Below are 24,059 nucleotides of genomic sequence, written 5' to 3' on the forward strand. Positions count from 1 at the left end.
GAGTCAATAAAGTGTCCCACAGCTATGAGAACTCCTGGAAAACCCTATATTTTAAGAAGAAAAAATATATTTACAAATCCCCAAACATTGCACGCACTTTGCCCCGCAGGGGCCTTTTGTTTCACTACTAATCCTGTTTGACCTTCCTTTCCCCAAGTAACACAAATCGTACTTTTCTCAAATACAGGATTTTTCAGGCGTTCTCATAGTTGTGGGACACTTTTTGGACTCTTTCATGCACGAAGTTAACTCCATATAACGAAAATTGGACTCTATGGCACCCTTTGCTGGACAGGCTGCTTGGAAATTCCTGTTAGATTTGTCCAACAAGAATGCTGTAGAGTCCAATTCTCATTACATTAAGCTCATTTTTCGCATAAGAAATCAATAAAGAGTTCCACAACCGTGAAAACTCCTGGAAAACCATGCAACAATTACGTGAAAGAAAAACACCATACAAAAATGATAAAAAATTAGAATTTTTCCTAGGATCCTAGCCACTTTACCTCTCCCCCGGGGCGGCACCTCCCGTGCGGCGGAACACCAATCGCTAGCAGCCCCGGGCCTTGGGGGGGGGGGTTATCCCTTCCCGCGCGATGACCGTTGAGACTCTTGTGCGGTGTTGTGTCCCCGCGAGTCGTAGCGTTGCCGAGTCCGGAAAATTTCAGGATGTGTTTTGCTTCAATTTTGTTGTTGTCGTTGGAGTTTTCTTGTTTTTTTCTCTCTTTTCTTCTGGTTTTGGGTTGATAAGTTGACGGTTGGTGGGTTTTTTTTGGTGTTGCTTGTGAGTGTCGGGCGAGCAGGTACCAAGAAACAGCGCAGCGTTTACTTTGGATGTTGTTGTGGTTGTCGTTGTTGTTGGTGTTGTTGGTGCTGGGCGCACAAATTTGCCCCAAACACGAACACGGATTTACCCAACAATAGAATGCCGGCAATTTTGCACACACTCACACATACACAATCGCGCACACACACGCAATCACACCAAAATGCAGGGGTTCTGGGCGCGCCCTCCTTCCACTTCTCGCTTTGCCGGGCACACACATAAACACAGACACACACACACTTTCCTCCTCCCCAGGAAAAGTAGACCCTTGACACCGGATCGAAGTGGTGACAGGCGGCAGGCGGCACTCCACACATGCGTTTTTTTTCGGCGGCGGCGCGCGCGCCAGCGACCGCGGAAAGCCCTCCCGCGGGAAAGACGGGGCGCTGGGGGGAAAACGTTTTGCTTATTTCGGGCACAACTTTTACCGCAAATGTGAAAGATAATGGCGCGGCGTACACCACACGCACACCACCGCCCGCGCACCACACGGCACCCCGCGGGGGCACCAGGGGGAAAAAAGGGATTTGGCAACTTGCACGCGCACGCGGCTTGAGAAAATTCGGGCCGGCGCGATGATGTTTTGCGCGCGCTTGGTTCGCAAACTTCTTTTTGCCCTTTTTTGGGTTGTTGCTACAGCACCACCATCACACTCTTATACACATACACAAACACACACGCACATACAAACACATGTACACACAGCAGGGGGGCGATGGGGGACACACACGTGAAAACAGGCGGTTTTTGTTCCCCCGGCGCCCGGTTGTGATTTTTTTGATGCTTTTTTTTGTGCAAATTTTAAGCCGCGACAATACGCAAAACCCCCAAAAAAAAACCACACAGGAGGAGCTGGAGGAACAGCTTCACCCCGTCCCCCTTCGCGTTTGTGTGTACTTGGGGGTTGTGCACCACGGAAAAGGGTTTTTGCGGGGATTTTTGTTGCGAGTTTGATTTCGGGGTTGCCCTGCCCGATTCGATTTTGGCAGCACTCGCGCTCTCTCTCCGCGCGCGCGTGTGTGTGGCTTGTATGGTGGTTTCCTTTTTTTTTTCCTTTGGGCCGGTTCTTTTCTTTTTCGTTTGCTTGCAGGGGGGGGGGCTGCCTTGCTCGCAGAAGGGGGCCAACTTACTGCCGGGCCCGCGGACGATCGGCTCGGGACTGACAGCTGAAGCCGCTCGCGCATCGCGTGGTTGCGCGCAGCCAGATTAGATCGTGTGCGTGTGTGTGTGTGTTTGTTTGTGTGTGTGTTGGGTACGCAGTGGCGACCACCCCAAAACGCGCGCTAGGGTGGCCGGCGCTCACGCTGAGCGCAGCGGCCATCTCGCTCTGGCATCGGCTTTTGCAAGGTTTACCTTTGCTGCGGTGGGAGTACATCCCGGTCTGCTCCAGAATTTTGGCACAATTGCGGAAGAGAAAAAGAGAGAGAGAGAGAGAGAGAGCGAGAGAGCGGGCGCATGGCATCGTGTTTGAGAGAGTGCGGGCGCTGTGCGAAAAGTGGGTGGTTTTGGAAGGTTTGCCTTCTTTTGCGCACTGGTGCGAACGAGATGGAACGCTAAAATCGAGAGCCGCCAACCGGTACGCAGGGCGAGATTGCGCTGCGCCGGGAGAAAGAGAGAACGGCATGCGCTCTCTTGCCTCGGGCGCTCAGGCATGTGTGCGCCGACCGATTAGAGAGCGCAGGGGTTAGCAAATTTGAGTGTTGAGGCGATGATGTAGGGATTAGAAGGAAAGAAAAACTGAAGCACAAAAAAAAAATCCAGACTACAGAGACCGAGACAATCGAAATGCACATAATGGTTTGTGATGCGATTTGTACTTGATTGCGAACGTTTGCATCTTGCTTTTTCGTTGTTTGCCCATTTCTGCATTATGGTTACAAATAAAGAGCGGGCAGGGTCAGGGCTTTGCAACGACGTATCATGTCATATCTTCCGTCATGTTATTTAGTAAATTATTGGAATTTGAAAGGTCCATTAAAACCGATTTGCTTACTTTCCTTTAGCTTGCACAATTCGCACTACGTTCTATGTGTGTCAAAACACACGCGTGTCATAAGAGGGAGTATTGCGCATTTTAATTAATACCTTGATACCTTAATGAATGATAAAAAATATATATTCATAAACTAGATGACACATACAAGCTGCAACAAGAGTCACAAAATTACTTGCTAAACCCTGCAAGTACCGAACCAAGTATCGAACCAAGTTTTTACTAATGATGTATTTTGCGTATGTAATACACTCCCAGGACATGATGCTAAATGTACTACTTTACTGTACAAACTGTTGCCAATTGTTGGGGTATAGTTGTGTATCTGGAGTAGTGATGTGCTGTATGGAGCGCACCCACGGCTCCGATCCGACTCCGACTATTGTTAGTTCGGTTCCGACTCCGGCAAAATGGAACCACTAGATCTGCCCGGAGTCGGAGTCGTTCGGAGTCGTCCGGAGTTGACCGGAGTCGTCCGGAGCCGACGACTCCGAACGACTCCGAACGACTCCGACTCCGAACGACTCCGAACGACTCCGGACGACTCCGGACGACTCCGAACGACTCCGAACGACTCCGAACGACTCCGACTCCGGGCGACTCCGAACGACTCCGAACGACTCCGAACGACTCCGGGCGACTCCGACTCCGGGCGACTCCGACTCCGGGCGACTCCGGACGACTCCGAACGACTCCGAACGACTCCGACTCCAGGCGACTCCGGACGACTCCGAACGACTCCGACGACTCCGAACGACTCCGAACGACTCCGAACGACTCCGGACGACTCCGACTCCGGGCGACTCCGGACGACTCCGAACGACTCCGAACGACTCCGAACGACTCCGGACGACTCCGACTCCGGGCGACTCCGGACGACTCCGGACGACTCCGAACGACTCCGAACGACTCCGGATGACTCCGGATGACTCCGACTCCGGGCGACTCCGGGCGACTCCGTACGACTCCGGACGATTCCGAACGACTCCGGATATTGCAGCGCGGACCTACCTTCCGGAGTCGATTCCGAATTTATCGGAGTCGGATCGGAGTCGACTCCGGATTTTTGCCAACTTTTCCCATCACTAATCTGGAAGTTCATTATTTGATGATTTTTGTGTGTGAAATGTCATTTAAAATATCTGTATTTTATTTCATTTTCACTCGATAGCAAAATAGACCCATGCTGAATTAATCGATAGAGTTTGTATCCTTTACTGCTTTAGCCTGTAGCTGCCTGATCATATCAAATCTTTATAAAAATACATCAGCCTGTTAAACTTTCGTTTATGCTCGGGTTTCAGCAGCAGGCAAACACATGTACAAACCATTCTTTAAAGAGGCGTATGAGGCCAATTGGCTCAAAGTCTCTAAAAAAATAAAGAAAAAAAACCATTCTTCCCCATCCCGTCAAATCTGCTTACGTTGAGCAGGTCGTAAACAGAATGAAGGGAAGAAGAAAAAGCTCCGAGTGATACGATTGAAGTCCATCGGTTATCAAAGTACGGTATGCTGAGTGTTGTGCTGGGAGTCCCCGAAAAATAACGCAAACAAAAACGGATCCAGCTCAAAACCTAGCGCGAGGAATTCTTAGAAGATGACAGCGGCGGCCGTCCGCACACGGGGCGACAGTGGTTATCGCACGTTCGTGGAATAAGATCCCTGCAAACGATCATTTTCTCAACACCGTAGACTCTTTGAACACACGGACGATAGTCATTTGACTCTTGACTCGTTATTTATTATGGCCAGTTCAAGAATGCGCTTGTACAGCGTTGATGCGTGTTCCCCCGCTTTTGGGACAAAACTTGAAGCAGTGCATTTCGATGCAAAATAATCACAATTGTGTACTTGCCGGATCACCACGACCATCTGGCAATGGACAGCGATTGACTGCCCCTGCCTCTGTTGCTGCTGATGCTGCTGCTGCTCTCCCAAACGCAGGTCAGAACCAATGAACTTAGAGCGAGAGAGAGAGAGAGAGAGCGCGCGCTCACAACGCGCGCGTTCAATTGCGAATCCCGTACGCACACACTTGCGAGCGCACATCCCGCTTGAATGTATGTACACTATCACCTTGCCGAACGCGACAAAAAGTGCCGGTAATGCCCAAACGGTGTGTATTTAGCTTCAACCCGCTTCCCGGCCCAATCACCCTTTTTATTTAACCACCCCCTCCCTCCGCGCCGCGCTCACTCGACCGCCAAAACCTGTCTCCCTTCATCAACGCACGTCACTTGTCGCTTCCACGTGTGTGACGCCATTCGCTTTTGCGCGATCACTGCGGAATCGTCAAGATCGCGAACGCCTCTCTCGCTCCGCTCGTCCAATGCTCGCTTTCTCTCTTTCGCGAGCGCGCGCTTTCCAATCGCTCCCTCTCTGTTACTCTTCCACTTGCGCACAACTGTTCTCTCCTGCAGCGTGCCAGAAACCGGGGGTGCGCAAACATTCTTTATCATTCGCGTATCAATATTCGATACTGTTCTCTAATTAACCTCTAATTTTCGTACTCTATCTCTTTCCGCTCGCGCGTTAGTGCTCTGGGCAAGCGATGGAGTTTTTCGTTCAGGAACGACTCTGCCTGTCCTGCTTTCTCTCAGTCCGCGTGCCCTTCGAGCGTCACGAGTGAGCGGATTAGATTGCAAAAAATAAAATAATACACACATCACCTATCGCGATGATATAGGCACACACACACACACACACACACACACACATGCACACATTTAAAGGTTATGTCGCTGCTTCATCGCTTCTTTTTTTTTTTGGGGGGGGTTTTGTTAGCTTGCTTCACCTCTTTCAGGGATCTCCTACTCTACATCTCATTCCAAATTGCTGTTTTTTTTTCGCTTCGTTTTATTTTGATAAGCGTCATCCCCACGCACACAAACGGATCATCTATCCTGCTCGCTCGTGTGTGCTCCCCGCAAAACACACATCACCACCTCGCAGGGCAGTTGACAACGTGTTTTTTTTTCCTTTTTTTTGCTCGGCGGGGGATGAGCGCAAGCGAGAGCAGCCGCACATCGTGCACTGTTCGCATCAAGCGTTTCTTTTTTTTTTTCGGTTGCTTTTGCAAACACGAAGCAATTTGGTTGCATCGATTTTGTTTCGCTTTCAATCGGTGTCTTCGGTTAAATTTGACGCTCCGGGTCCCGGTTCGTGCGTGGCGGAGGGATAAAACGGTTGCTTGGGGGAAACACCGGAGTGGATTGCGCGTGTTGGTAAATGGCGTGCGCAAGCGAGAGCGCCCTCTGGTTGGGCGGTTGGTGCAAGGAGCCACCGATCACTTGCCACACACTGGTAGCAGATCGCACCCGACGTCAAAACCGATCCTCGCACACAGCGAGAGAAGGGCGATAACGGCTGGTGATTAGAACGGGCCCAGTCCCCAAGCATCACAGCGCACACGGCGAGTGTGACCCTTCTTGGCGGGCAATCCGCACATCTAGCCGATTAGCAAATTGATCGGCAACTAATTGGGCGCTAATTGGCAGGTTGAATTAGAACACTAGCCGGTGGGATAAAGAGCGATAACGCGCCGCTTCGCTACACTACGGGGCAGGTTTTGCTTTTTTTTTTCCTGTGGGAAAAGCAGCAGCTGTACCCCTCCACCCACCCTCCTCCCCTCCGGAAACCCTTTTATCTTCTTGGTCACCCTTCACCAATAAGCTAACGCGCACCGTAAACTATACTGTCCCCCTTTCCGCCAAACGTGGCAAACTTCCGGTGAATGTTGCGGCTACAGACGAAAACGTTGTAATGTTTAACCTTCTGGAAACCGCCGAACAGGCCGAATAAATCTGCGTGGAACGTGGTAGGCGAAGGAGGAAGAGGCGAAGGAGAAGGAGGAGTTGTAAAATTTCGACAATGGTCATTTCACGTTCACCACCGCCCGTCGTGGAGCCGTCAAGAAAATGAGAAAGATAGACGGGGTGAGGAGGGGAAGAAGGGGTATATATATATTTCACTTGGCTAAATCTGTCCCGTTTGCTTTCTCGTTTATATTTGCTTCGCCCACTCAGCTGCTTAAGGCGGGGGAGGGGGTAGAGATCGGACTCATCCTTCGACTTCGTGAAAGAGACTCTGGGGGGTGTTTGGCGAAGCAAAGGGTGAAGCCAAAAACTCACCAAAAACCTACCCCGCCGGTCCCTACCGAGGCGTCCCTTTCGCGAAACCGGTGCCGGGAGATCCAAACGATCCATTTCAATTCAGCCTCAGTAAAGCAGCCAAAAACAAAGGCAACAAAAAAAAAATCACGCACAACTCTCTCACACACACACACACACATCGTCCACCCCTCCCGATCAAATCGAAAGCCACCGAAAGCGCCCGAGTTCGCCAAAGAGCGACAGGGGGCGGTTTGAAACAAAAAAAAAAAAAGGGAACGCGAGCAAAGTGTGAACACACGCGGAGTACAGGGGTCCGCGTTGTGGGGGGGGGGGGAAGGATGCGGGGCAGCGGCACAAGAGAAAGAAAACGGCCCAAAATCCGCACACCTACCACCATCCGTCGCCCTTTCTACCAATCAGCCTCTTAAAAAAAAAACAAAACATAGCGAACACAGCGAAAAAAAAAAAAAAATCTGCAGCTTTCGGACATTTGATCCGATTCATCAGTGTGTTGGTGTGTGTTGTGTGTGCACGGGCAGGCGCGCGCGCTATTTTGTTTCTTCCATCCTCTTCACCACCACGGTTTGATTCAATTTTTGTTTCTTTTTATACCCCCCCTCCCCCCCCCCCACCCCCCTCCATGACAATCTTTTGCCATTTTGCCATTTACCTTTTTTTTTTTGTAAGAAAAAAAAAAGACATCTTCCTCTCGTTTGCGCACAATTTTGCGCCCTTCTAACTTGGCCGGATCGGCGAAACAAGATCCACCCGCGCCCGCGTCAACCAACCAATAACACAAAACAGACAGTGTGACATGGCCCAAGTGTCCGATACAGCAACAAAAAAAAGAGTCCCCAACGAAAAAGAAACACAACAAGCCAAAGTAAAAGGGTAAAGCAAGCAAACGCAATCGTTATCGTGTGCGGGCGGACGGGCGGGCGAGGGTTTTGTTGGGTCTTAGAAAACTGATTAAAATTGCGCGTCCAGCGCAACCGAACCGGAACCCGGAGGGGCAAAAGAGAGAGAGAGGGGGGGGGGGGGGGGGGGGAGGAGGCAAAAGCGTTTTTTGGGCTCCCAAAAAACCAAAACCAAACCAATGAATCACACGGTGCGGCGAGCCCTGACGAGGGGTGAGCATTTATTTTATTTCGTCTTTTTTCATTTGCTGTTTTTTTGCTGTTGTTGTTGTTGTTGCTTGCCTGCCGGTGTTAGCGAGGTCGTTTTTATTTTCGCTGCTTGGGGAATGCCGGTTGCGGTGGTGTGTGCGCGCGCCGCCTAGTATTGGTGGAGGTCGACCGTCGGGTAAGCACCGACCGACCGGGGCCCTAATTTAGAACGATCTCTGTGCGCTCACGCGACATTCAATGAAGTGTGCGGCAAGTGTGTGTGTGTGTGTGTGTGTTGATAGAGTGTGCAAAAAAGAGCCTCCTCGCACGAACACATACGAGCAGCAGAGCACCGGGAGGAGCGAAGTAGAATATTGCATATTTGTGCCGTTGGTGCCCGCACACATTGTTGCTCTTGTGCAGCACGCTGCTGCGCCAAACGCACCAAACACAACACGTGGCCGGCGAAAAAATAGCGCTGTGGGGAGAGACGCAACACAACAAAAAAAAAAAAACGCGCAGACGTTTGCAGTTCATCTTGCAATGGGAGGTTAATGGGTGTTTGAGGAGATCCTTGCTAGGCACGCGCTTGGGTTTGCTCGTTACCGTTGCGCAAATTCCAGGGGTTTAGAAAATGCAAATTTGACGCTTTAGATTGAGTGCGAGAGGAGAGGATTAAAATAGGCTCTTGTACTCTCTGTCTCTCTGTCTCTCTTTCTTTCTTTCTCGCTCTCTATCTCTCTCTCTCTCTCTTTATCTCGGAATTTTTATTTTTGCATCGCAAAACTCTCAGCGCTGCTCAACGACCAAATCTCTTACTAATTAGAGACCACACAAACCGCTTGCAGCAAAGAGAAAGAGAGCGATAATGCATTGTAATAATACAAAACCTTTTCCCTTGATAGATCACGGCAGAAAATGAAAAAAAGAAAATAACATGACAAGCACGACACAGCAAAGAAAACAACAACTCCGCTAGGAATGGTGCGACGAGTGGTGTTCGCTCTGGCCTTCTCCTTTCGCCAAAACCAGCACAACCCAGCCGTATGATGACCCAACCGACGAAACAGAAGAGCAAACTCCCCCCCCCCCATCCCCCCCAAAAAAAGGCACAAGAACACCCAACATACACCTTGGGCGGAAGAAAAAGAAGAGCGAAAGATATCAAATGAAACTATCACCCTAAGCTCCGAACCCCACCACCACCCCACCCACTCAAATAAGCTAAACACACACACACACACGGCGCACAACGAGAAAGGGACAAAAAAAACAAAAAAAATAGCACACCACCCCTCCCAAAAACTTCAACACAAACACAAAAATTAAATAAAAAAAAATCCGCAACGCACACAACGCACGCAAGAACAACAAGAGCAGCAGCAAAATGGCACAAACTGGGCATGACATAACCCTACCGAACAATACACACACACACACACACACACACACACACACACACACACACACACACACACACACACACACACACACACACACACACACACACACACACACACACACACACACACACACACACGAGTGACCAGAAAGAAGAGGAGGGGGAAGAAGAAGAGATGGAAAACGGGCCGAAACGGTTGTGGATACAAATATACCGAAATTGGCGCATCGCTCTCCGGCAAGCGCCACCCTCATCCCTTTCCTCCGCCCTGTCGCCTATCTAGCATTCAACAGCCGCCGGGCGTAAAGGGCAGTATCCCGGTGTGTGTGTGTGTGTGTGTGTATGTGGGGGTAGTAGTGGAAGGGGGCGGAGATGAGGGGTTCTGCAATGTGGCTGGGAAGCTGGGAGCGGGAATTCTGAGACAGCGTTGGTTTGGGGGGTTTTTTTTGGGTCGGGGGGGGGGGGGGGGGTTTGGGACCCTCGACACCTTACCCTTCAAATTGCGTGTGCTCGCGCGGCCCTAGGAGTGTCCGACACAAGCGAGCGAGCGAGAGAGAGAGACGGAGAGCGTGTGAGAGGTTCCTCGCTTACGTCGTGGCAGTTTTGTTTTCTTCTTCTTCTTCCTCTGTGTTTGCTTCTTAGTTAAAGTTTTGGGGTTGTTTAGTCCTATTCACCACCTTGCCCGAGCTCGCCTCCACTGACCCTAATTGGTGTGAGTGTCAATTTTTCGACCCCCTGCGTCACACCCCTTTTGCTATGCTTAGAGATCGTTGAGCCTGAGACGCGCAAAAACGCGTCTGTGTGTGTGTGTGTGTGTGTGTGTGCCCGCAAAAAGGGAAGCCAAGGGAAGGAATAGGTTACATGCGTGTTGTTAGATGGCGGGTGGCGGTGGTTATGTTGTTCTTTCTTGGCTTCGAATTTGGACGCCGGCAAAGCACACTGTTGCCGTCACTGTATTGCACACCTTTTTTTATTGCCTTTTCTTCACTACGGAGAGAGAGAGAGAGAGAGGGAGAGAAGATGGTGTCTAGATTTCTTTTTTCGCATTTCGCATTTGATGCGAGGTTTCGCTCTCTCGCTCTCCAAAGTAACCTTTTTTTTTTGGCAAAACCCTTCCCAAAACCAGCCCCTAGACACAACCGAACTGGACCTTGTGCGGCACGCACACCGGGCAGGGGGTAAGAAGGGAGGTGCTCGGTGCCGTGGGCTCGTATCGCAAGATAACGGAGGTTCCTGTTCCGAAGGGCAACGCGAAACAGAGGAACAGTGAGCGCGGAGGCAAGCGGGAAAAGGGCAAGGAAGAGAGAGAGAGGGTGGGCGAAGGTGGGAGGGAGTGTTTAGGCGAGAGTGAGCGTCAGTTAGAAGAGAAATCATGTGTTTGCTTCCTTCGCTCCCTTGGCGGCGCATCGCCAACCGTGCAGCAACCTCCCAGGCATACCGTGTCTGTTATTTTATAGGTTGAGCGAATTTTTCGACCCCCCCCCACCCCCCTCCTCCACCCTCCTGCTCCTCCTCCCCTCCTCCTTCTTCTTTGGGTGCTAATTGTGCTACATTGAATGATTTAGAAGCGCGAAAATGTTGTCCCCCGTTTTGGCTTTGGCCGGTCGCCGCCTGCCCCGTCCACTTGACCGCACTGAGTCATTGCGCACTGAGCCGCTCGCTGCGCGGGCGTCCCACGCTCTCCAAAGCTCGATCGGAATCGATGTCACCCGGCGCCGATCGGACGCCCGGGCGGAAAGGACCGCGGCACGGCGCACCGACGGTGGAGACGGCATCGAAAATGGAAAGCGGGCGCCTAGCGCGAAGGTCACACCGAACTTTTCCAAGACATCTCTCTCTCTCTCTCTCTCTCTCTCACCATGCAACCCCCGCCCTATCCGACCTTGTCCCGTTGTTGGACGAATGATTTAACTTAACCTTTTTGTGCGAAGATAACAATAATGCGTCGAGCGGGTCTTAGAAAGCCGCCGGAGTACCCTTTCTCTTCCCCTCTCTTTCCTGCAATCACTATCACTGACAACGGGCTGGAGCTATTTCGCTGCCAGCAAGCAATCCATTGCCCTTCCTTCAAGCATCCTCTCTTACCTTTTCTATTCCACATCTTCTCCTTCTCTCTCTCTCTCTCTCTCTCTCTCTCTCTCTCTTGTGTGCCAAAGAGACGTATGATAGAAGCAAACGTATGTATGAAATACGCATCACTTAAAGATTTGGTGGGCGACCACACATCGATATCACCGATGTAGCTGCCCCGGGATGTTCCGACACCCGAGGGATATTCGACGCCGCACTCCTCCAGCAATTTTCCCCCCCTTGCCTGCCGCCCCCTTCCCCGCGGTGCGAAGATGCCGCCCAGATCCTCTCTAGGCGTTTGTCGCCGCAACCCGCAAAAAAAAAGGGAAAATCATTTAACTGCTTTGCATACTCGATTGGGACGAGCGGAGTGCTGCCCACCGACCGAGCTACCGGTGGACCCTACCGCACCCGAACTAGACCACTCCGGAGGATGCGGTAAAGATGGGATTAATGCAACAACAACGCCAACAAAAAAAAACCGATATTCGCATATTTTGCACTGTAACAAAGTTGTTTCACCAGGCAAACGTAGGGATGCGGGGAGGGGGAGGCGGGCGGCTGCACATCTTCCCGAACGTTGCCAGCCCAAAGCGACATTCCCTGGGATGATAAAAACCAGTCCTTCCGCTTCTCCCGGATTACCTTTTTTTTATTTTTTAGTTTAGTTTGGTTTGGTGCCTTGAGCTCGGTTAGGGGTCTTGATAGGCGAAGAATGTGATTGTGGAAGGCGGTTCGCTGCCTGTTTCTTGTTTTTTTTTGCATATCTGCAAAAAAAAGTGGGCCTCCTAGACCGTTTTAGCGGGAAACTAGCACTAAAGGCACCATCCACATAAAATAAGGCAACAAATTAAGTAAAGAGCTGCACGCACACGCACACAGCAGGTGGCGCTTCTCGCTTCCTCTCGCTTCCTATGCCTATCGGAACCTGCCCCGGATCCGATCACGCTCGTTCCGATCGGCTGGAAGTTCGACAATTCCAGTATTACCCGTTTGCCTCCTGCTGCTACTAACACCCCCCTCCCTCCCCCCCCAAACCCCCCCCAAACCCCATCACGAAAGAAGCAAACAAAAAAAAAGGCTAAAAGGCGGGCGTGCGCGCACCCCGAGCTTCTGGGCGAGCTTCTGCCCGGTTCGACAGGTTAATAGGCGGCACAGTTGCACTGGAGTAACCTGGTACCGGGCCCGACCGGGCATGCGCCCATATCGTCCCGGCCACCAAAGCCAGCAACCCGATTTGTTTTATCCGCACCTTTTCTTTCCCCTCTTTTTGGGGCTTTTGGCTGCGCATCCCACCAGAGCCGGCAGAAGAGCCGGCGGCCTCATTCTTTCCGCGGATACGGAGGGCACTGTGTGTGGACCCTGAAACCCCCCACCCCACCAAGCCCCGCGGCTCGCGGAAGGGTGGCGCAAAGGCGCATCAATTTCGGTTATTTACAAACTTCCGAAATAAACGTCCGGGCCGGTGGTCCCGGAGCCCCGGCACCCGGATGCGGAAAGGAAAAGGTGAACCAAAAGGGAGGAGGAGGAGGAGGAGGAGGAGGAGGAGGATGAGGGAAAAAAGTGCGAGGGAGGGATAGGAAAAGAACTGCGTATCACTTGCGGCCGGCGCGAAGGAAGTAAAGCAAGAAATTACCTCCAGCAAAGTTCGCAGCTAAAACAGGTGCGCTCGTGGCTTCCCACTTCTCTTCTCTCTGCTCCCCCCAACCACCACAACCCACCACACGACTCGCTTTCCTCCACGCGTATCGCTCCTACGATTAATGTGATGCATTAGAAATTGAGGATGAAAAGAGCGAAAATGCGAACGTTGCGGGCGCGCGCCCCAGCTTAGAACTGGACTGCCGTTTTTTCGATCCTCCTTCCCCCCCCTGGGGTTTGGAGGTGAAGCTATACAAGGTGAGGAAAGAGGGGATGCTAAATTAAGTTAAAAAGCTTCCGAAAAGGAAATAGCACACACACACTCGCGCGGGAGCCTCCGGCCGCATCTACGAGCGCGAACGGAACAAGAGTCCCGATGCGGACGGGGCCAGCGCACTTCCGGATGTATCGAGCGAAGAAAAAGGGAGTGGAAGCGGGAGTGAAGATGCTGATAAAAAAGTAAGGTACAACAATGTGTGAGGAATGTGTGCGTGTGTGGAAGGGGAGGTGGGTGAGGGAGGCGTAATGAGCGTTTCCGCGTGTGGGTGCTGGCGCGCGCGCACGCCAGCGCGCACGCGAGGGCTATTCCAGCGGGCAAACGAGAGCAAAAGAAAATTCAACCCCCCCCCATCCCCCCCAGGGATGCCTTCATTTCACCCGCACCCGCACCGGCTGGCAAATGGACAGGTGGTGGGCCCACCACTGCACCGCGCAAGAATGCGGAGGCAAATTATCAAACAATAATGTGGAAGTAGCGTATTATAATTCGGCAGCGCGAGTGGTTCTGGCTGGCGCGAGGCAGTGGGGGCTTTGAGAGTGCGTCTCCCCCGCCCAGTGCCCGGAACAGGAAGGAAGGAAGGAAGGAAGGAAGGAAGGAGCAGATCGAATCGGTGCTATTAATCGATGCATTGGCAGCCCATTTAATGATTATTGTTTCGAGCGCGAGCGGGCGCGCGCGCGCGCGCTTTCGGTCTGCCTACGGGTCTGCGCGAATCGTTACACTGATAATAACCGCCAACCTGGCGCCGCCGGGCGGTGTGTCCATGCGGCTGAAGCCACGGCCACGGCCGTACGGTAGGAGTGGTTTGGGAAGGATGGGGCTCCCTGCCTCGCTCGTTCGCCCAACAAAGTTTGGCCTGTGCCGAGCCTGCCCTGGTGTGCCTGCGGAGGCAGGGAAGCAGGGCAACTAAAACAATTCAAAAATGGTGTGGAGCTGGGGCGGTGTGGGGCGTCGAGCATCTGCGGCAAACTTCAGTGCCCGTTTCCCGATAATACCCTGTCCCTATTTCGATACCTGCGATGCTCCGATTTTTCCGAGGCTTTCGGGAATGATTCAATACCCGGAGCAGCAGGCGGACGCAAGAACGGCTGCCATAGGGAGGGGGGGAGGCCGAGGTGAGTGGGACAAAGTGGGGGCAATTAGTGGCCAACCAGTGGCTCGCTGGTGGAAATTGGGCGGCCGATGGGCGGCCGCTTTATTTTTTCTCGGGCAGGCTAATGATTTCTTTTAGAATTAGATCAAGCGCATTGTGGCGCAGGAGTGGAGCAGATTACGGTGGGGCGAGGGAAGCAGTGAGTGCGAGTTATTGATGGAGGTTTGGGGCCGCTGGTGATCTTCAGCGCCAGGTCGCGCGTTGGGCCGGAAGTTGGCGGGAGGGTGATGTACCGGGCGTTGATTCACTTCCGAGTTCCGAACTGCTCAATACCTGCGTACCGGGAACTTTGAACTCCTCCCATATGGAACGGTGTTCTCTGGAAGTTCTGCAATAATTTCGTATACCTGTTATTGGGAGCTCTCAAGTCTTCAATTAGCTTTAAATCAGTTTCAAGCTTCCAAGTGCTCCAATACGGAACTACACACTGGATTTAGGATACCATAGAATTGAGAGTTGGGACAGATATTAATTCAGGAGATCAGTATAAGCACGTTAGGGTAAATGATCTGTCCCTAAGAGCCGGATCAGCTTTCCATGGTTTGTACCACATTGTTACTGACAACACTTTGGGCCCTAGTTTCCTGAGAATATGTCCAAGATACCGATGTTCGACATCTTGGCTGTCCAAAACGGTTAAAATTGTATAAGCAGGCGGGATTATAGAATTATGTTAACTTTTCAGGGATTTTGGAACTATGGGCGAGTTATTCAAGCAGTGTTTCTGTTTCCAACAAAATTGGGCTACTTTTTAATGGGCTTCAGATTCGCCACAACCAGAGGATTAGAATTCGTGAAGGAATACCAAAATCGAGTTCTGGTCAATATCTGGGTGTTGACTTGAATCAATGTCGATCCACCGCTGTCTAGTTTTTTTATGATTCTTTGTCACTCTGAAACTCCTCAATTTCCCGTTATATTGTTAATTCCCTTGGAAGTTACCCATACGCTAACCCTTAGAGACTGACACAGCAAACAAACAGGAGTGAGTTCAAAAGAATTGAAGTACTATTTGGAAAAAAAGAACATTAAATGCTTCATTCGATTGGACGTCTAAAAAGAATCACAGTGTGGCACCTTCTTTCATACAAAAGTAACAAGAGCTAGTAAAACTCAGGCACAAAGCAACAGTTAGGAGATGCTGTAGTCCGTCCCGCTATAAGTTTGAGTCAGCCAAGTGCTCCAAGCAGGAACTGTTTGTCTTTCATTTCTTGTTTCAATCAACTGTACCATCTTCATTATTTCATTATTTCTATGCAGCCTCTAAAATCTGCCTCATTTATACTGCTTCTCGAGACTTTCGTAAGAGATTGCAATCTCTATCAAATAAAATAAATCATTCCGTTGATGCCTGCCAGCGGCAGAGGGCTCCCGCAGCTCCGCTAGGAGGGCGATGGAATGGCACGGTAAGACACACAAACTCAACCCCGGCTGGACCTGTCACACCCGATCGGATCGGGACTAACGGGATGCAGAGGTCGATAAGGTTGCCGAACGGAGTGGGCAACCACATTAAGCAAGAAAAAAAACAACAACAACGAAGAAGCTCCACCAGATAACATCGATGCTAACAAGCCTCAATCTCGCCCACCAAAGTCGCAAAGTGAGGAAGGGCGAAAGGGAGCCGGCACACGGGACCGGGCAGGTCAATTGCACCGCAATAATGCGTCAAGCTATCTGTGCTAACCACCTGTCCGGCCGCCTCCTGCTTCTCACTGGCTCCAAATTATCCGGATTCTAGCACCTCCCGGAGCAGGTTGCTGTTTGCGTGCCGTTGCGATTCTTACTGTACTTTCCTCGACCGACGCGTTCTACCAGTTCCTGTTCCTGGTTCCAGGGCATCCAGGGAGTTGGCAAGCACGCGACATTTTACCTAAAAATATACGCTTACCGCACCGTTTGGCAGGGCCTTTTTTTCTTCTTCTCGCTTTCGAGCGAGATTTGCTGGTACTGCTCATTCTGCTAACTGTTGTTTTTTTTTTTACTGCCGATCACCCTACCCCACCACTCCAGGCAACGGTTACTTTCGGACCGGAATATTTGTGTGTGTGTGTGTGTATTTATGCATATACATACAGACACACGCCTTAGTAGAAGTTAGGGCGCAAAAGGTGACTCTTTTTTTGTAAGACCCCGACGAGCCTGGCCCTCTCTATCTCTCTCTCTTTCTCTCGTTCTTTCTCACTGCCCCCGGGGTCGGTTAGGGATTCAAGTTTCTCATTAGTGATCATTTCTGTTTCCCGGTGCAGATTTCATCAATAGGTTTGCTGAAATGGTTCTCTTCTCGCCTCTCAGGGCGCTCGATTGGCACCGCTTCGCGCGCGCGCCCGCGCTCCTAGCCGTCCGGGCCAGCGGAACCGGATTCTTCTTGGCCGTGTGTCGCTCGTAAAACTCGACCGGGAGCTGAGGGAGCGAGTGCTAGGTAGGTTAATATTCAGCCCTCTTCACCATCCCGGGTTTCGTGCAAAAGGGGCGCATATTTTTACAGCAAATATTTATCAATGTTTTTCCCTTTTTTAGCGCCTGATTTTTTTGTCTGCTGCTGCTGCTGCTTCTTGCTTGTTTGCGTAGAGCGTTGGACCATCGTATCCCCATCCGCCGCCTGGAACATCATCATAGAGATCTGACCTGTCCCCGTTATCGGGGTTGGCCGGGCAATGGCCTTGCTATTGCCACAGACACACATGCATGGATTGCAAACAAGGAGAAGTGAAATGGGGACGGTAAACACACGGACCCAAGGGACACATCCGGGTAGGGACGGCTGACGGTGCCAGTCATCAAGAGCTTTAATATTAGATGATGGTGAAGGATCAGGTCGATCACCCAACGGTGCGATCACACCAAGCTCGGTTGTGGAACAAATTTCTGTGTGTGTGTTTGCAGGTTTGTTTTTTTTTTTTGCATGAATAAAATCTCATACAACACAAAATTTAAAATATCCACGTAACCAGCCCACCAACGGGGAAGGCCAACAGCCCTAAACCTTTTTCGCGCACCGAAAATAAGAAAGAGAAGCAAAAAAAAGGAAAGTCTTCACATCGAACGGAAACGCAAAACAGTTACATTTCCCTTCCAATGTTATTTTCGGAGTTAAAATCCGTTTCCCTTTCACCTCTTCCTTCGCCGAACCGTTGGGTGCCCGGGACAGGTGCCTATCCTCCCGTTTTCCGAGCACCGTTTGATCGCTCATCAGCTAGTGAGCCCTTCGACTTTGCTCGAATGGCTCGTGATCTTTCTCTTTTGTGGTGCTTACTCCATCGCTTCTCTAGCTGGTTTCGAGTACGCTTTTTGGGGTCTCCCGGCCACCCCGTAGCCCTTGCGCAGTCCCGTAGCGTATCGGAATTTTTGGCAAATGCCCACCAACACCACGACACGCCGCGTAACGCTTGACCGAGCGAGATGTGTAGGAAAGGTATGGCAGTGGAACAAAGGGTATAAACCTAAGCGCAAACCAAGCACCCGGGCGACCCCCAATTCCAACCTTCGCTCGATGGGTTGCACTGCCAAGCTCAAGTCCTCCCTCTCCACCTGGCCCGGATTTAAGATGAGCGAAAAACACCGAGAGAGAGAGAGTAAGTGAGAGAGAGATAGAAGGAGAGTGAATGATCCAACCCGCCAGTAACACGTTAGCCCACGACCTCCCTCCCGCGGGCACAGCATCGAACGCGAATGCGTGTGCAAAATAAAGCGAAAACTACTAACCAACAGCGCAAACATGACGAGCAGTGCCGCGACCAGAAATGCCCGCGTGACACTAGCGCCTACCATCGGTGGTTGGTGGAAGCCTTTTTGGGCGACTTGTGGTATTTGTTCAATTTTTCTTTTCTGCTTCTGAAGGGTCATTCTCTCAGCACGATTGATAGTTGAAGCGTACGGAGTGAGGGATTTGCTCTTGACAGTTAAAAACCGGGAGAATCATTGGGACGTTAGGGGCATTGCTTTAGCCTTATACAGCATTGTTAGGCAGACATAAGAAATAGGAGCAAAAAGGGCTTGACATCTGATGAAAGATTCCTAGATAATTGTATGAATAATCTACTAATAGGATGACATTTAAAGCCGATTCATCGTACAGGATTGCAGTATTTTTATTTCTATTCGATTCGTATCGAGAATATGAATATGAAGTTGCTTTTGAACTCAAATCAAATAATCTTTTAAATACATTTACTCGACGACGAGAGTACTCGAATGAAGAATAACCCTAATAGCCTGGGAAATATAAATATCCGGTGGACTCTAGATCTATTAACAACCACCGATGATAATAAAATGAACAGAGATGTCATGGGCGGAAAATAAGGCTGGGTTTAAACATGGGACAAGCACTGGGGAATGATTACTCACTGGTAAGGGAAAGGTGCCAAGCCAAAACTGTTTTTTGGAGTCAAATCAAGAATATTGACTCGTCAAACAATGTCAGATGCCGAAATAGACACGTACATTAGGAAAAGGATATTGGTCGACAGGGTTTGGAGTTCTTCTTTTTGTTTTTCATACTAAGTTACTCCATGGTTCCGTAAAGGAATCGAGCTTTCTAGGGTATCCAATGCCAGTCCACGATAGCAATTAATTCCGTAAACCTCTATTTGTGTATGGACTGGTAACATAGGCTATATACATATATACATAAGGCTAAGTGTTGTCAATAATACCTAACCTGGCCCAGGAGCACGAATATCAAAAACTCTGGTATCAAATTGAAGCAGACTGTGGGACAGGGTAAGATATCTGTTCCTGAAGATGTGGAGTGTAATGGGTACTACACACAAGTTAGAAGTGCTCAGGATTAGGTTCCGAAACAAGGATTGCTTGGAGCTCGGAACAGGCAATTCTAGATTAATTCTGGAGCCAGTCTAGACAATAGGAGATCGAAGGTTAGAACGAGCAGTCGACATACATACGAAGATCTTGAAATATGGGTCCATGAAGAGATGGGATGGTTTCAACCGTTGAGAAATCCTTATCACTTTAAAAATTACTTCAAAAATTGGTTACATATTTCTATATTCCAGATTTATAGCTGTTATAACTAGGATCTTACAAACAAATGTGAACGAGAACAAGATCTTTTGGATCAGTAGCACCGACAACTACGTCATCTGACCCCAATAAATATAAAAAAAAATCCGTAATCGATCGCGTCGCTAGTGTCCTAATCACCAGTCTCACTCCAAAGAAGGGTGCCACGATTCGAAACGCGAAACAGGTACACCAGCCAGTGATGATGATCTGGCTTTGCTTAGCCGGGCTCTGCGGCCTCCTAATCCTCACTCTCTCTCTCACACACACACACACTAACACATCAACATGCCAACAATGAAAAGGTGGCTCGTATATGTGTTTTTTTTTGGGAGTGAATGCCAAACGCATGCAGGCGCGCTCTAAGCCACGATGAAGCCAAATCAAAGGTGGAAAAGGGAACCTAAAGCGGCCAGTGCAGATTGTGGAGTTCAATATCGGTTTTTGTCGTAGTTTGATTCGGTTTTTTTGTGTGTGTGTTGTCGCGGCTTCATCCACGATCGAGCGCGCGCGAGGATGCGCGCGAATTTGAATTTTAAATTTTTATCGCCCGCCGCACTAGCTCACCCCGGCGCACAACTCCATTCTCTCCGAGGGGACCGCTTGAAATATCACCGATGAAAAACGAACCGAAAAGGGAGAACAAAGAGGACAGTGCGAAGAAAAGGAACACACATCCAAGCGTTTTTTTTTATTGAATTTGCCGCTGTGTGTGATATGTCCTTTTGCGAAACTTTTCCTCGAGGCGTTAAAACCTTCAAAACTTCCCTCCTCTGCGGTAGCCGTGCCTTCCGTCTGTCAGCCCTGTCGCTAAACCTTAACCTTTCTATGTCCGATCCGGTTCTCTGCTTGCTGGAGGCTCCAGTGCACTGTGGACCGGTGTGGCGCAAAATATTAATCTAAGTCAACCTTTCCACCGACCACCGACCGGCCGAAGGTCTCGGAGGAAGACACCGACCAGTAGCGGGTCCTCCAAAGCGACGTTTGGTGATGCAAGCAGGCAAAACCCGTTCGGCTTGGCGTTGGGTTGGCGTGCCTGCAGCACCACCACCAAGACGTGCCCTGCTGGACGTGTAGGAGGTCCCTAGCTGTATACGGGATGTGTCGATGTCAAACGCTTATGACGAATAACAGTGAAAGCTAGTTTGTGCGGGCAGCCGCGTGTTGTCTGGAGGGCCCCGGCAAGGGAACACGTGGCATAGGCAAAGAAGTAACGAAGAGGGAGCATGAGGTGAAGGTAGCAACAAAAACGGGCCACCTCGAAGGGGTTTGCCGAACGTGTTGGGCGCTTTCTAGGGCGACTCTTCCTGGATACCAACGAGGTAACCAGATTTTGCGCGCACACACACTTGTGCCCGGGGAATCTAACCTCAAAATTCTTCTGCCACAAAACCGGGAAGCCCACCCCCGCCCCCGCCCATGTCCCATCTCTCCCTCCTTAGTGCACCGAACAGGTTGTCAGGCTGGTTCGGTCTGCGAGTCTGCCCCACGTTCCGGCAGGTGCCTTCGCGCATCGGAACTTCTTCCGTTCGCTCTTCTTTCGCTACCGCGATGTCTCACTTTTGGGGACAGCTCTACAACTTGCGGCTGATTTCGCGCCATTGCAAGACCTTGGGTTGCGGTCCTCACCCGCACCCCGGACCGCAAGTTAATCCATTCTGGTTGATATTGGGGCAGCCTTGGCGAAGGAAGAATCGCCATTCGGGGCTCGGTTGTCGCGCCAAGAGTCGTAAAGAAAACACGGCAAAAGTGAGCTTGTTAGGGAAAGAAAACATAGAGATGCTCGTTTGTCGAGCTTTTGCGAAATGAAAAGTGGACGGAAGACATTAAAGCAATAAGAAAAAGAAACTCCTCAACGCCGGTGCAGGGCAACAAACAAAAAAAAAAAAACAAGTAAACGATCCCGAATGCCGAAATTATTCATTCGCGCCCACACTCGCGTGGTTCGGCCTCGCGAGCGAATTAAATAAAATGACAGCACACTAGGGGAGGGGGGGGGGGGGGGAGGGGGTCGTAAGAAAACCAAAACGCCAAAACAGCAAGAGCGGGCCCCGGCTGAAATAAAAGAGGAACCCAATTAACGGCGAAACACAACCGAACGACTCTCAATCGACTGTTAAGAAGCGACAGTCGGCGCTACCATAGCCACGGGTGGGACCGTACGACCCAGGAGGGAGGGAAGGACGATCCGCACACTAAGTGCCCTGCCCGGAGAGCAATAAGTTGTGTAAAAGACACACACACACACAAAGGCAAAGCAAGAAAAAAAAACTCTCCCTCTGAGCCTGACGTTTGCTGAACCTTGCCAAATTTGGCCGGCCATGTTTCGGCTGTCTCGCTCTCCCGCCACCCCAACGGTACGGGCACACACGTGCACGACATTTTTTTTTCTCGCCTCCCACCAAAGCATCAACCCTCGCTGGAGGGGTTGGGGAGGGACGAGTAGGGTTGTATTTGCGCGTGATCTTTTTTCGCTTCGCGCTGGCCATAGGGTTTGAGGCCAATTGAGGCCCGTTCGGTTGGAGTGGTCGAGATGGTGATATGGAGAGATGAGGGAGGCATGCAGGAGAGGGTGGGGAAAGGGTGGCGAGCGTAAAAAGGGAAAGAAAAAGTAAACGCGCACCTATCAGCGCGGGCGCGACGCGGGCATCTCGCGGCAAAACCACCCTAACAGATACAAAGACGCACTGGATTTGCTGGCGCGCGCGCGCACGCTTGCTAATCCTACCTCGCGCATCCCGTACGTACGTACCAAACCGCCATACACTTGCTGAGGCAGGGTTGGTAGGGCCTACGGTGATGGATGAAGCATGGTATTTGTACTTTTTGTTTTGCACCTGCGTAAAACCTGTTATAAAAAGATTTTCTTCTTCACAGCACTTTGAGGATTTTCTACACTGGATAGCTGTCATACCCAAGCACCGCTGGTGTTAGGAGCAGCTAGTTCCAAGTGCGTGGACGTCGGGATGAGATTTTGTCGCTAAAAAATGAAAATTATTTGATTGTTGCAGCTAGCTGCTCTAGCTGCTGTTTCTAGGCGCTATACTTTTACAAACTTTAAAGTAATTTACAGTTGAAGTGGTTAAATTGTTTACAAATATTTATGATAAACTTTCCCCAAAAAATGGCTATAAAACATGGATGAGGTGTACAACGATTGATTGACGAACTTGTACGACTGAACAACATGCCCATTATGGGTTCAAGTCCCAAATGGACCGTGCCGCCATAGATCAATAAGTCACTGAAAGCCAAGCCCACAAGTAGTGGTACAGACAGGCCTTTTGAGTCGCCAACGGCCGTTGAGCCGTTAAGAAGATAAGAGGATAGTTCTTCCCTATGAGGAATGGTTCATATCCCCAGGCTTGACCTTTAACGTGTCATTTCTTTTCCTTTTTGTAAGCTGTTGCTGAAGTCAAGTAGAAGCTAAGTTGGGTGCAAGAGTGCTAACTCCCATTCGATCATTCTAAACCTCGTCGAAGCATTCCGCCTGTTGAAGCTGGGAGTACATCGTACCAGTACTCCTATACGCCTCCTAAACATGATTATACACTACGAAACTAAAACTGCCGAGTTTCGCGAATATTTAGTAGAGTCAAACAACATGCATTTCCAGTTAAATAACAAGTCAGATTCGCGTTTTTGAGATTTATGTGAAAAAAAATGAAATATAACTGTTAGAACCTTCTGTATTCTTCCAGTGGAACTCTTGCCCAATCTTTCGGTTGATTGTCATAATACGTGCTGATTGTAAGATGGCGTGAAAGCATCCGCTATTTAGGCTGGACCCCAAATAATTTAATAGCAATACTCAAGATAATGTTTTTGTTTATATTAAACAAACACCTAGCAATAAAGCAATAAAATGAGCCTACATATTCCATTGAGTTTTTGAAGTTGTCAGAACATTATGTCAGACATAATTTGAACTCTCTTCAGAGACATCAAGATATCTTGAGATACCTTACTTTATGCTTGCCTAACAAAGCTTGGGTTTCATAGAATCTCGCAAGAATGAAAGTTGGTGCCATCTAAAACGACATCTATGTCTTGATTTTGCTATCGGACATTAAAATCCACAAATCACACTTATTACAATACATCTCTCGACATGTTGCCAAACGATGACGTAAAGCGATCGTTGTCCAAACGCCGCTTCGAACGGGTGCTGCCCATTTCAAACGTGCAAAACACACCGAAAACCCCTGCTTTTGCAGTAACATCGCAGTGGCGAGCATGCATTATGTATGAAGAGACAATTCGCGAACGCTAATGCAGGGCATTAGATCTTCGCGACGGCACCGTGCGGTTTCGCCTATGTGTTGGTGGAGAGTAGAGGACCCCATGGTAAGGTGCGCTACGGTTGATTGAGCGGGATGGGTGGGGGGGGGGGGGGGGAACGAGACCCGATTGAATCCGTTGTGTTGAGCGGTGGCAGGGGTGACACTGGA

General features: G+C 50.2%; 1 protein-coding gene across 9 annotated transcripts in view; it reads right to left on the reverse strand.

Moving 5' to 3' along the window:
* Positions 1 to 24,059, reverse strand: part of LOC1272191 (hornerin) — an 82,632-nt gene that overhangs the window by 31,956 nt on the left and 26,617 nt on the right. Inside the window, exon 1 of one of the 9 annotated variants that reach the window (XM_061655114.1) lies at positions 507 to 2,086. The exons of the other annotated variants lie outside the window; for them this stretch is intronic. The gene's annotated coding sequence lies outside the window, so the exon portion shown is untranslated. Of the gene's footprint in view, positions 1 to 506; positions 2,087 to 24,059 lie in introns of those variants that run through there. 9 annotated transcript variants of the gene reach the window in all.

This window comes from Anopheles gambiae, chromosome X (genome assembly GCF_943734735.2).
Source record: "Anopheles gambiae chromosome X, idAnoGambNW_F1_1, whole genome shotgun sequence".
NCBI classification, from domain to species: domain Eukaryota; kingdom Metazoa; phylum Arthropoda; class Insecta; order Diptera; family Culicidae; genus Anopheles; species Anopheles gambiae.